The sequence below is a fragment of the Aedes aegypti genome, chromosome 2 (genome assembly GCF_002204515.2).
Source record: "Aedes aegypti strain LVP_AGWG chromosome 2, AaegL5.0 Primary Assembly, whole genome shotgun sequence".
NCBI classification, from domain to species: Eukaryota; Metazoa; Arthropoda; class Insecta; order Diptera; family Culicidae; genus Aedes; species Aedes aegypti.
Window position 1 is genome coordinate 370,008,666 of NC_035108.1, and position 14,381 is coordinate 370,023,046.

A 14,381-nucleotide genomic window follows, 5' to 3' on the forward strand; every position below is an offset into this window, starting at 1 on the left:
AGTCTCTCAGAAAGGATATTTTGAATAAAATGAATTCGAATGGAGTGTATGTTTCTTTTTTTTTGGGTTCTTTGCGGTGTTCCTGTGTTGTGATGACTACTTCTTGTTATCTATAAATTTATAGACACATGGTTCGACTTCGTATTTTACTCATAGCGTTCTTATCTCTATAGCGGTTTCTGAATGGAACGAGGTTTGTTTTTGTTTATTTTCATGTAAGCGCTACATCGAATCATTGATGGAGTTGCTCCGAAGCGAACAGAACGCGAAGCAGTACTTCTATTCACTACGGAATTGTGTTTTCTATATAAGTATTTAAACGACGTATCTGCAGTGATAGATTTCTCATCATTTTGGAAATAAGATGCACTAGGGTCGATGTACCAATAGCCGCATAGCTAAGAACAAATATTCGTATAAAATTGACAAATAACGCTAGCGTTATTATATTATATTATCATATGGTTGCATTTATTATAGCTTGTGCCACTATAGGAATACATGTGCCTATAGTAGCACTATTTCTAATTTCTGTTCCTATAGTAGCACTAGCATCACGGCGTTGGCAAAATACGTATTTTTACAAATCTTTCATATTTTTCCTTCAAAGTGGGCATCAAAAGCTTTCGTTTGATGTAAAAAAGTTCTTAATTCATTAATTATTTCGTATAATTAAAAAGTGGTTTCTCTCAGTGCTACTATAGGGAAAATAGGGAGGGGGGAGCTCAAATTTTAAGCAAAACTAATTATTTCGATCATTTTTTAAATAAAATCAAGCTGTGTATCAATGGTACTTAGATAAACAGCTCCTGACCTTCATGTCAAACAATATTTTGAAAAGATTTATAGCAAAACGGCCGTAAAAAGCCACTAGTGCGACTATAGTGGACTGTCCACTAAGGGAACACTGACCCTACGTATCGAATTTCTACAAACATTGAGCACTATTGTTTAAAAAGATAATCCAAAGTAAGTAAATCGAATTTATGACTATTTAGTACTATTTAAATTTAACTCCATTGAATGTTTTTATCCTCTGAAAGATACACGTAGGTTTAAACTGAAAAAATGTTTTAAGTGTCGTATACTAGACTCGACACTGAAGACGGCTTACGACGTCGAAATACGCATATAAGTATATAAATTCTAGTTGTAATTGAAGTGTATAGTAGTAAATTTGGTTTATTTACCTACAGGTATTCCTCTAAACAGCTCGAGGATTAATTGTTATCCCGGAGTAACAACTAGGGACGTTCCGATATATCGAATCAGTTTCATCAACTAGTTCCTTCTACCTGCTCGTGGCTTTTCAAAAAGTTATGTTAGGCTGAACTTATATTTCTATCTAATAAAGTAATGAATAATGATCATCATAGACGTTAAAAAACCTAAAAATAATCAACACCTACGCAACAATAAAGAACTTTGTGTTTTGGAATCCTATATATTTTTTTTCGATATATCGAATCAAAAAATATCGGAAGAAAGTCATACGAAAAACCAAAAGTAAAATATGTTTGTTTATCATTGTTATAAACCTTATACATTGAATTATTGGTAGAAAATGTTACATTACGCAAAAACATCAAATTGAGCTTTCACGAACAGCAAAAAGGAATTGGATTGTCAAAATGATTCGATATATCGGAACGTCCCTAGTAACAACATCTTTATAGAATCGAAGTAATTTGTTGTTGAGGGTGTTTCTGATAGTGTAAGCTGTTTGAAATCGTGGGCTATCTTCAATAATCACTAATTAGATTTAGGTATCAAATGCTCACTCACCGACATCTTTTCTCAATATTGCGTGAAAAAAAAAATGTGCGGATGTCCCCAAGGGGAGCTTACTTCGCCGGTTGACCATTTTTGCATGTGTATATCGTGTGGCAGGTACGAAGATACTCTATGCCCTGGGAATCGAGAACATTTCCTTTGCGAAAAGATCCTCGACCAGCGGGATTTGAACCCACGACCCTCAGCATGGTCATGCTGAATAGCTGCGCGTTTACCGCTACGGCTATCTGGGCCCCAGTTCACTTTATCGTAAATTTAAGGTGTCCCGGGACCCGAAAGTGGACATTTGAAGGATCAATAAAATGCAGGAAACATGGTTATCCAAATCAATCGTTTCTCGAAACGTTCACACTGATGCGATTTTCTAAAAATTCCTCGGTATAGTGACCACATTATAGCCGATTCCGGAAATTATCTGTGACTTAAAATTTTCCTACCTCCGGGGCCTTCCAACCATCCTCTGGCCACTTTTCGTAACTAGATATGTGTACGAGTATGCTGACAAAAAATGATAGAAATCCGTTATGTATTCGCTGAGCGGTGAGAGTTTTAGTTGTTTTTCTTTCACTCAGGCCTACGGGTTAAACAATATGGTGTGTTGTACTGATTACCCTTTTTTTTTAAATACAGATAGCGCAGGTACATATTCTCGTGAGTTGAAGCGTGTTACAGTCAGAAATATTTACTTTTGTGTGTTCAGTGTAAACAGCACTTCAACAGCACGTAATAGGTAATATACTAGGTCATATACTTCTGTTCAGATATTCAGGCTGCTATTAAAGCTATTGCTTCGGTCAATTGAAGCCAAAGCATGTCGAACTCGAATTAAGGAATTGAATTTTGTGTAAGGAATATTCATTTTATATAGTGACCATCTTATTAGTTGCATATCTGTTTTATTTATTAATAAAATCACAAACGATTTTCTATGCATTGTTCTACAACTATTTAACAATGTGTACAAAATATAAGATCCAACAAAATGCTCTTGGCTGAAAAACTAAATATTTTTTCCATAAACCCCTAAGAGAAACTGTTTTTGATTCTTGCACAACAAATACCCTGATTTTTATGATCTAAATTTAGGTTGGTGTTCTTTACTACACTATCAAAGGTTGACCTTTAAAACCACCAACAATATTACACCAATTTTTAATGTCACTCTACTGATTTATCGCTAACGTTGTAAAATATTAATCGAACGATGTACACGAAACCAATTGCAATTTCATTAATAAATTAAAAAATATGCACTTTATAAAATGAACAGTCCTTACTCTGTAAACCTAGTGATGGAACCTGACCAATGACCAGTGACCATTCCTTCATATTTGAAAATGAATTAGCAGAACTTGAACTGTAAGGACAATGGAAAATCTAAATTTGGAATTTGACGCGATTTAGGAAACCCTACGAGATGCCGCGAAAGAGCACTTGAGGGTACCAGAAACCATATCGTAATGCATTCATCATTATTTTACAATCTCCGAAAAAATGTTGTGTAATGATTTATTACGCAACTCAAAACTGTTGCGTAATGAGAAAGCGTTGCGTAATGAATCATTACAGCACTGGTTTCAGTTGCGTAATGACTATTACCACACTGCATAGGAGATCGTAGCAAGCTGCGACGGCGAACGGTTGTGTTTTTCAAATCCGGTGCGCTTTCATTTCGCGGAGTGGATAATAATTTCGGCTTGTCGAAGAGAAAATTTGAGATTTTGAGAAGTTTAGTGGTTTGATTTAGGGGCCCATATAGCCGTAGCGGTAAACGCGCAGCTATTCATCAAGACCAAGCTGACGGTCGTGGGTTCTGTCCTAGTGGTGTCGTAATGCCAGAAAGAAGGTAGTGGTTTGATTAATGGAATTTCCTATTTGCGAGATGAACGTGACAGTGCTAGTGTATGAATAACGAATTCATCGAAAAGATTATATAATTTTCAGCATTCAATTTGCAAGCATGGTTATATTTTTGATTTCTATGATTTATGTTTTAGTACATGTGAAATATGAGCAGTGACAAAATGGTCACCTGAAACATAAGTGAAAATGAAGCACATTGGTACAGTTACGTAGCTTAATGAAGCACCAGTGGACAGTGGCAATACCTCCACGATGATTGATTTGCCTATGGAAGAGGTGAAACAGGAATCAACAAGGAAACATCAAAATGGCGGTGAGACCTCTCCATTTAAACTTTACATGCGGCACACAAAACACGCGCCATCTACAAATTTTATTTCGTTTCGTTTTTTTTTTCTAAATAAATTTTATGTTATACATTTTTAATAATATGCCCAAAAAGGTATTGTTTAAAGTGTACATTGGATTTTTGACGCTTTTTTATTATTATAATGTTTTTCGCGCTTGTTTTTGAAAAATTTTGGTTTTGTTTTTTATATATTTTTTGTTCGATGAATCTTGATTCGTTTTGCTTGCAAATGGCTGAGCAGAAAATATCTCTCGTGCTATGTTTACTTTTTTATTCGTATTTACGAGTATCCTCTTTTTTCTCGTTCCGATGACGCTGGAGGGATTGGCACTGTTTTTTAATTATTACTGAGCAGTTAATTAAGCTCAACATCTTAATAACAAAACGGGGGTATATTTCAGTAAAGAAAAACAACAAACTAAAACATAATTATCTATGCGTTAAATAAAACAAATGTCTTCTTTTTTGAATGCCGGCATTCCAAAAATTAAATTGAAAATACTAAACAGCAATTGCCCTTGGTCTATCTTTTCGCTTTCCAGGCGAATCCTAACATTTTATACCTATCCCAACCTCCACATCCGTAGCACTTATGAGGGTGTCGCTGAGTCGGTGGCCTCTCATTAAGTAAGTGCTACATCAACATTTCCTTCTCTATCCCAAGTTACGGTAAAGATGGGCGTGGCCGGGAATAATAATATTCATGCTTTTGACATTCTTGTTTAAGATTGGATCAAAGTTTATTCCCCGGCTTTGCTCCTGAAAGCAGTCTGAATGAGATTATCAAAGAGAAAGAGATTAGCGTGATGAGAAACAGCCTATTGAGATGAAAAATTGAGGAAATGCAAAAAATATTTTTACTTAAGACCGTAGCTAGGATTCAACAATTATTCTAATGAGTGTTTTAAAATAAATGTCAAATGTTAGTTCGTCCTTTTTTAAAAATTTGTAATTGACATTTAAGCAACCTAATTATTGGGGTAACACGGGGAATCAAAGTTGAAGCCATAATAACAAGGAATGAATTGAGCACGAAAAACATTTATGTTGTTATTCCCAGTCTTGTGTCGAGACATATAAAAAATTGTGTCTCAAATTGGATTATCATTAGGAAGCACAAGCTTTGAATATTATGGGGAGTTGCTTACGTTAAACAGACAGTATGATTTTATTTGATATGAATTTTAAACTTCGTTTATTTGGCTTTCTCAGTCATGGAAAAAAATCAAACATCCCTGTTGAATTCAGCTACAATTTTATATGAATATTTACGCAACAAATTGCAGAATGATGATTTTATATCAGGATGCATTCATCATTATTTTGCTATTTATGAAAACTGTTGTGTAACGATTCATTCAGCAATACAACACAGTTGCGTATTATAAAAGCGTTCGATAATAGTCATTACGCAAGTGAAATCGATTCTGCGTAATTTAGTGCAGTCATGACAGAAACAGCCTATTACGATGGAAAATTGCAAAAAAAAAAACTTTTCTTTTACAATCAAACTTGGCATTTTTAAAAGGTTCGAAAAGTAATCCCACTTTGCCAAACAATGCAACAATATCTGTTGATTTTCACATTTCCGAAAGCAAATAAAGTTTTTTTTTTCAACATTATCATAATAAACAACTTAGAAAAGACAAATTTTGGTTAGGGGTCATTCAAATATGACGTCCATCAATTAGGGGAGGTGGGGGGGGGGGTCTATGAAAGTGTGACAGTACGTGTATAAGGTATTGGAAAAAGCGCGACAGAGAGGGTAGGGGGGTCTAGAAATCCCGAATTACGATGGACGTCATATTTGAATCGTTCCTTACCTTAGCGCTATTTATAAAGACTTTAAGCTAATATTGAGTATGATGTGACATTGCACTCAACGAAAAATTTCTTCTAAAGGCGATACGTATTTCATGATTGATGCTTTAATAACATCATTAATGTGTCCGACATGAAATACTATGATTGATCATTACAGTAGTATCTCGATTTTAACTCTGCTCATTTTAATATCGCTTCATTATATCATTTTCGATTTTAGCACAGTTTCATTTTCGATTTTATCACGCCAGAAAAACTGTAATAAGTTCATACATTTTACATTGAGAAATAATCCTTAAACAATCATCATACATCTATTTGACCCATCTCCTACGTGCTTTTCATATCGTTCGCTCTATTTTTAGAACATAAATCTCAAAGTTTGATCAAAATTATAAAGCAGAAAAATACATTTTCATTTTATCACGCATCAGTGTATCATGCCAAACTTTTGTGGGTCCGTGATATAATCGAGAAATTACTGTATGAGATTATGTTCAATTCGTCGAAAAGTGATGGTGCTTTACAGACAAGTGCGTTTTGGAAAGCTCAACCAAGTGGATTAATGTTTCACGTTTTCTGAATGAAAGTGTTTTTTTTTTGTATTTATTTTTGCTTTTTGCTGAGCAGTGCGCTTCGACGAATGATGCATAGATGTTCCGAGGAGGAATTTGATGACTTTGTTGCGATCTTCAGCCACTACTATCCACATGTTTGCCAGAACGTCTAATGAATTCTTTCTCACCCTTCCCATTAACATTCCGCAATATCCCGATATGAGAGGTCGTAGAGCTCTTTGCATATTTCTTAAGAAGGCGTTTAATCAATAATACCATCCCTTTCCCTAGAATTCGTGAGGAAGTTGCCAGGACAGCTCTCGACTGTTGGAAGATGCGTCAATCTTGTATAAGAGTCAGGAATCAGTCCCAAATCTCTGGTTTTGGTAACGGACGTGAAGGAGGCAACCCTCATACAATGGTCTAGGCATGTACCACCTACGAATTTGTGCGAATTGCTTAATTGATATGCTAATACTAATCATCTAAAAATCCAAATATGGCCGACATCTTCCAAAATGCCTTGAAACATTTAACGGAAGAAATCGTAGGTTAACGTGCACAAAACGCTCAAATAAAATTACACTATCGTTTGTACTTTTTTTTCAGCACATTTGGTCGTTCAAAGTTATGATACAATATTCAATTTGTATTGTAAGCTGTTTCACCTTTACTTCAAATTGGTGAGCCCTAATCTTTGGTGTTTTCTAAATAATGATTTTTGGATAAAATAATCTACAAATCATTGCGAGCATTAGAACGTTTTCAATCGATAAGTCCTGTGAGATTTCTCACAGGAAATTTAAATTACCTAATTATTTTTTCAGCTTCTTCTTTTTAGCTTCGAATATATTTTGTTACAAGCAGTTTAGTAACTGTGGTATGCACAAAAATGTATCTTTCAAAATTCTACCAAGTATGTTACGCATTTTGGCGCCCCGTAGAAGCTGGAGCCCTTGGCGGGTGCCACCATGGCCAACCGCACGATACGCACTGCATATAAACAGGTCGCATTTGTATTTAGTGTGGCAAGTACGAGGATCATCTACCATTTGAGATGTCGAACAAATTTTCAACCTGAAAAGACCCTCGACCAGTGGAATTCAATCCCTTCATCCTCAACATAGTCTTGCTTAGCAGCTAAGCGTTTACCTCTCCGGATATTTGGACCCTCAATATGGTCTTCTAGATCATTCTATATTGCCTCGCACCCTTACGGTATCACCAATTATAAATGAAAAAACGTTTGCAAAATTTCACCTTTTTCCATTAGAAAGCACTTTCAAATTAACTCGTTCACACACCACTAGAGCAGCAACAACGCATCACTCTTGAAACACCATGATGTTGACGGTTGGGTAGTAGCTCTCGAAATGCTTAGGGAGGCTAGGTGTAAAATGCGTCGTCGGGGTAAAACGCGCAATATTTCCAAGATAAAAGGTATTTTAGTCGAACTCTCGCGTTCGGTATCATAATGGTGTAACTGCAATGATCGATTTATCTTCATCGACTTTCTCTTTAGCTTATTATTTGGCCAGACGACTGTTTTCGACTGTTATTTTTGGTTCAGTAGAAAGAACTCATCGTCCTCCGTTATGTTGCATCGTAAAATGTAACCAAAATCGATTGGATTTCGTGTACTAATCCAAAGAGAAAGTCGACGAAGAGAAATCGATCACTGCAGATACGCCTGTATGATAGTAAATGCGAGAACTCGATCATTTTACACGATATCTCTATCAATTATAACACCTCTTACAGAAAACCAGTATCCAATTTCCCCCTATAGTTTAAAAATATTTAAAAACGATTTTGGAAACCTTGGAAGTAAATGACGTGGAAAAAAAATGCACCATACTTAATGGCTGCTTAGAATCGATGAAAACAAAATTGTTGTGCACAAACCCGAACCCAAAGACATAGAAGTCATAGTATCTGCTGCTTTTCTTTGGAAAATTTCTGGATTTGCTACTAAAAATTCCGTTTGAAACTGGGTTCCGCGTCATACTCTCTGTTTAAAAAAAAAAAACATTCACCTTGGTTTCATTTCTTTTGAACATATTATCAGATATAATTGCTTCAATCCAATGACTGTTTTAGTAATAGCGAGTTTATTTATGCGACTTCCCTGTAAACCTAATTGGAATAACTTATCCGACGAGTTTCACTGTTACAGCTGAGTTTTTCCTTAAGACGCATATTACCCAGTCTTCCCTTACAGTTAGTAGGACTACGGTACCCACCGCAAAATATGTGTAAATAATAAATATGTCAATATTCGTGTTCACGTATTGACTTTTCTGCTTCACATACTACAAACGTTTTACTTTTCACAAGCTGGTAGGTACGGGGACATGATTCCGACATTTCAACCCACGCCGCATCGAAGGAGAACTCATCCAGTCACAGAACTCATCGCACCGAGCAGTTTGGCGCCAATCGGGAAAGCTTCCGCCGCAGTCTCCGTGCGATGTCGCTCCGCTGCACCACAAACAGTCATGTTTAATTAATATACATTTTAATTTCACCGTCAACAATAACAGCGGCATGATTCCGAACATAAACCCTCTCTCAAAATCAACGAACAGCTTCAGGTGCACCTATTTGAGGGTGGAAAGTAACCAGGTGCGAGTCAACGCAAGTGATGAATCCGACCGAAGGGAATCGCGTTTTTGATTCTATTGACTCACTCTCATTCGAAACAGGTAACTTTTAATCAGCTTACAATTCAACGAACACAAACAATTTCCCTCGGCGCAACAACTCATTCCAGCCATTCAGATGAAACGTTACACGTTTAAGTCACGTTTAATTGCACACGGATTTTTCATTGCCTACAAGCTTAGAAAGCAAACACACACGGTTTTCCTCTGGGCGGGAAATCACGAAAAACACATCCGATCCGGATCAGTCCTTCTCAACGACTATTCCAATTCTGAAGCACGATAATGCAGGAAAAACAGCTGCTGGCGAACTTCGGGAAAAAGTGATTCGTTGGTAAACAAATGAGTTCATTCAAGAATAGCCGCTTTCAGATGTATTTTGTGGAAATGCGCACGCGTTGGAATGGTACGAACTTTCTTCGAGGGCACGTGTCGGAATGCCGGCCGAATGAGTGAACCAAAACATTGCAACGTGGACTGGAAGGAATTGTAGTTTATTGTTTGCCGGACACCCCTCCCCCCATCCCATATGTTTATTGGCAACGTTTTTTGTTATGTTCATGAAATGATTATCATATCTAGGTAATCAGTGCGTACCGTACTCTCATGTATTGCATACAGAAATTATTTATGCTCCGTAGTTTTTAAAACTACAATATTTTTTAGTACTCTAAAAACAGTACTGTTCAGAACTTCTTATGTCAACCTTTTGATCACTTTTCGATCCTTATTTGAACCCGTGCCTTCGATTTTTCGTCGGACCCGATAGCGAAAGCTAACGATGATAATCATTCTTGGAAACCGATTTGAGAAAAAAAAAAACCTCTAAGAAGGTCACTTCTTCTTTCGTTTATTCACAGAATATAATTGCAACTACGAACAAAAGGAAGGGTGAATCGCTTCCAACTTCCTTCCGGAAATAGATTTCTCCGAGATGCGTTCTTCCTTTTAAGGAGGAAATGGTTATTGTTGATAATGGAATCGAAATTAGCAATCAGTTCCATACTTGTCTGAAGAATTCGAACATCAAAACGAAGCAGCCTCTAGCCCAGGCTCTGCGATTCAGGTGAAGTAACAAAGAGTGCCGCCAATCGTAGTCAATTGTTCCAAATTTGGAGGATTTAAGCAGGAGATCTTGAACTCCATTAGGGAAATCAAGGTTTTCTTCCAAATTGAAAAGTAAGGGGACTATCGCGTTTTGCCGGAAACTCATGAAGATCGCGAACTTGTTTTTAAACATCTTGAAGAAACGAAGCACATTTTTTTTAACTTATAACGACAAAACTGAGCGTTTGTTCAAAATCCTCGTCGAACCAATCGTTTCTTGATGTCCGTTTCTTATATACGACAAGCTTTTGACAGCGTCGTTAATGGCTGCTTTGGCTGTCCTCCAGCAGTCATCAAGAGCAGTGATGGGAAATGTACTGTCGCAAACATTTACTACCTCGACATTCACATTTTTCTACACGACCATCAAAATCCAAAGCAAACCATGACCGTTCAAGACAAAAAAATGTCACGGCTCTTCAAAACTGTAATCTTCTTCTTCCTAACGTTTTTTCAAACCCGAATGCGAAATGACTCGAGCACAGTGGTAACACGATTTTCCCGCTTTTCGGGGTTTTGCATTTTTGCTCGATAAAGGCAGCATGAAATTGAACTTGGATATATGTATCGCAACGGAATGATTGTGCTCTTGCTATTGGCGCTAAAAGATTTCAATTAACTGAGAACACACGCGAAATATTAGCGATTGAATTATTTAACTTTTTTTTTCAATCATTCACCTCTAGATGGCTGCCCGAAAACGGTCATAGTGGAGAGACAAAAACAGTCAAATAGTGTGTGAACTGTTGGCAGCGCAACGCCTGATGGTATTGATGCTGCTACTGCGTTGTGTTTTGGTTGACTGGCAGAATCGATGAACTGTGGCAAATTGTGATCACAGTTCCCGAGCCTGGTCAAGAGAGGGCCTATCGAGCTCGCCCTCATCCGGAAACGCTGCATTAAGATGCTGCGCGTTCGCATTAGCGGTTGTTTCAGTCGCGCTAAATGGTACTGAGGCGGGCGTAAGTAACGTACATCGTCGATGACGAATAGTTTTGGGCGCAGTTTCACCATCACCAGGTAGTGTTTGGAGTCAATGTTAGCGCAATGATAACGTCGGTTATATCGGAGAACTGCCGTCCATCGATCAAAACGTGGTCGATTTGCGATTCTGTCTGCTGAGATGATCTCCAGGTGTATCGATACGGGAGGCTGTGCTGGAAATAGGTGCTATGAATGGATGGAATATTCTTGGAGGCGGTGAAATCTATCAGTCGTAGGCCGTTCTCGCTCGTCAGCCGGTGGGCGCTGAACTTTGCAATCGTCGATCTGACCTCCTCCTGGCCAATCTAAGCGTTCAAACCTCCTAGGATGATCTTGACGTCGTGGCTTGGACAGCGGTCGTACTCGCGTTCGAGCTGCGCGTAAAATACGTCCTTGTTATCATCAGTGCTTCCGGAGTGTTAGTTATGTACGTTGATTATGCTGATGTTAAAGAATCGGTTTTGATTCTCAACTTGCACATTCGTTCATTGATCGGCCATCACCCGGTCACGCGCCTTTGCATATCACCCATAACTATAAAAGCTGTTCCCAGCTCACGTGTGTTGCCGCAGCTTTGGTAGATGGTATGATTACCTCTAAACGTTCGCACCATTGCTCCTGCCTAGCACACCTCCTGCAACGCTACGATGCTGAAACCGCGGATCTTCAGTACATCGGAGAGTATGCGAGTACTTCCGATCAAGATGATAGATTTGCAGTTCCACGTACCGAGCTTCCAATCGCTAGTCCATTTCCGTCGCTGTGGTCTTTGCCGATTGTTGTGGTCCGTATTCTCTCGTTAAAGTTCCTGTGCTGATGTGTTTTAACCAGGGACGAAAATACTCAATCTACCCTCGCCTACATTGATACTTGCTGGGAAGAATCTTCGTTGATTTTTATTTGTTTTTATCCTCGCCTTGACAACACAACAAAGATTGGCAAAGCGCTTGCCGCAAGATTGTCAGTTTCCTTTTACCCTGCTGATACTCAACCGCTTTATGATCATCGGAAGCAAAAAATGATATTCATTCTGGACAGCTTGACTTTTTTACATTCCGCTTCGGGAAGTTGTAATTTTTGCACAAAGCACAGTAAATACGCGTCAACATCATCGATTCCGTGCATCGGATCGTTCATTACCCGTAAAGCAGCATATTTTTTAATTAGTATGAACCTCAATGATAATCAATTTTCTAAAACTGACACTCTTCTGCTTCTGATAATCAAAAACACCAGCGACGTACGGGCATCGTTGTTTGTTTTTTCATCTACTTTTGTGCCATCTTCATTGGTGCAATCATATTGGTGGTGGTGCGGTTACTTTGATGGTGGCATAAATGTCAGTGAATTGAGTATAGTGAGCATGATTTTTTTCGTCCCTGGTTTTAACGGTTGGCTTGCAGGGCCTGACACCAACCCCTTATATTTTCGGAGGACAATAGTGCGCAGTTTAGCTTAGGGATAGTACACAAATTATGTCACGCTAAATTTCAACTTCTTTGACTTCTTTGTCACGTTTTTTGTATGAGACGCTGTTCACAGAAAGAGAAATCCATGTAAATATCAGCGTAAAATCATGCACAAGAAGGGAATGCCAGAAATGTCGCAATTTAAACGTCACATCGGGTAAAATTACAATAACATCATGTAAGTTTCCGCTATATATCGTGTAATAGAGGGATTCCACGGAGGTATGCAAGTCGATTCTGATCGACCATTTCAAAAATATCTGAAACTTTGCACAGTTTTTCAGTTCCATCTAAATCGTCATTTTCCGATATCAAATCTTCAAGTTGAGTCACGACTAACTTTTCAAAAGGGTGTATGTGAAAATGGTTCAAAAATATTCAAAAAGCTGCACAGCAAAAACGGTTCGTTCGATTGTTAGACAACTAAAGAAACAAAGTTAGACAACTAAATAAAGATTCCAAAAAAAAAAAAATACACACAGTAAAAAAATATTATTTTTTTGCATTAAAAAACATCATTTTTGTCACAAAAACTCAAATATCTCAAAACCCTATCGGAATACCAACGTAATTTTTTGAGGGAAAACGGTCCATTATATTAGCTATCTACCATAAAAATTCGGTGATGGTAAGCCAATAAACAAAAAAGTTATGACATTTCAAATATTTCACAAATTTGACACTTAGTGAAATTATTTTTTTTTTTTCATTGTTAATTTTTTTTAGGACCGCAGTTTGTTGCTGAATTTTTTGTTAAGGGTACCACATGAGGTTAACAAGTTGTTTTCATGATATTTTATTTAATTATTCATAACTATTATAGCATCTATTAGAAAGTTAGACGCGATCCAGTGTTGTGATCTAAAGTCTTGATAGTGTCATATTTTTTATTGTACGTAACTGAAGAAAAATTCTCTCAATAGTGTTGAAAACTTTTGATAAAAGAAACCTATAAGAAATCTAATATTGAAGACAAAATCTACAAAAAAAGTTTTCTATACAGGTATACGACTAGTTTACCTGCAAAAAGTTTACCTCGTAGAGAACAAGGCGGGTCTATACCCAGGTGATCTAGTATACGTAAAGCAGGTCGGTTTTCTCGGCGCTGGTTTTCTCCACAAAGTTAAAATCTGATTACACCTGGGTATAGACCCGCCTTGGTAGAGAATAGACTTTGTTAATCATATTTGGGAGAAAGCGAGTAACTTCAACAACATCAAAAACATGATAGGTACATACCATGAACATACTCACGAAAAAGCTAAAAATATACTACCACTATGGTTATAAAAGATTTAATTGTAAAATTTTTCTTCAGTCAAGCAAACGACACCAAACTAGTCAGTAAAAACTTAAAAGTGATTTTGTTTATTAAAATCTAACGAGCAACATGAGTAGTCGCTTTCTCAACTGTTGCAGGCCGTTTGCAGAAAAAAAGTGTTCGAAAGAGCTACGAAATCTCACCGAAAGCACCATAGATAAACTGAAAGCGGCTGGTTATGCTCCAATGTCTACATTGAATACAAATTTACGCATTTGTACGTCCTGCCGTTTAAACGTTGACAAACGGGCAATCTGTACATCATCGGTGGATCAGGTTGCAGGAAGTTCGAAAACAACAACAACTGAGGAATTACTAGTGTAGTATTTATAACAAAGCTAGTAATAAATATTTTATTAAGTAAAAAAAAAAAAGTTTAATAGATTTATGACGGTCTAATTGAACCTATTTGGCATCACTGAAAGTCGATCAAACAGAAGACAGATGTGG

The 14,381-nt window shown here is 37.3% G+C and overlaps 1 protein-coding gene across 9 annotated transcripts in view; it reads right to left on the minus strand.

Moving 5' to 3' along the window:
- Window positions 1-9,327, minus strand: part of LOC5566374 (beta-1,3-glucosyltransferase) — a 121,019-nt gene extending 111,692 nt beyond the window's left edge. For 2 of the 9 annotated variants that reach the window (XM_021846674.1, XM_021846673.1), the window contains exon 1: window positions 9,181-9,323. The gene's annotated coding sequence lies outside the window, so the exon portion shown is untranslated. Of the gene's footprint in view, window positions 1-9,077 lie in introns of all 9 variants that reach the window. The other 7 variants (XM_021846679.1, XM_021846670.1, XM_021846675.1 and 4 more) reach the window with 6 other exon arrangements.
- Between the last annotated feature and the right edge of the window lie 5,054 nt (window positions 9,328-14,381).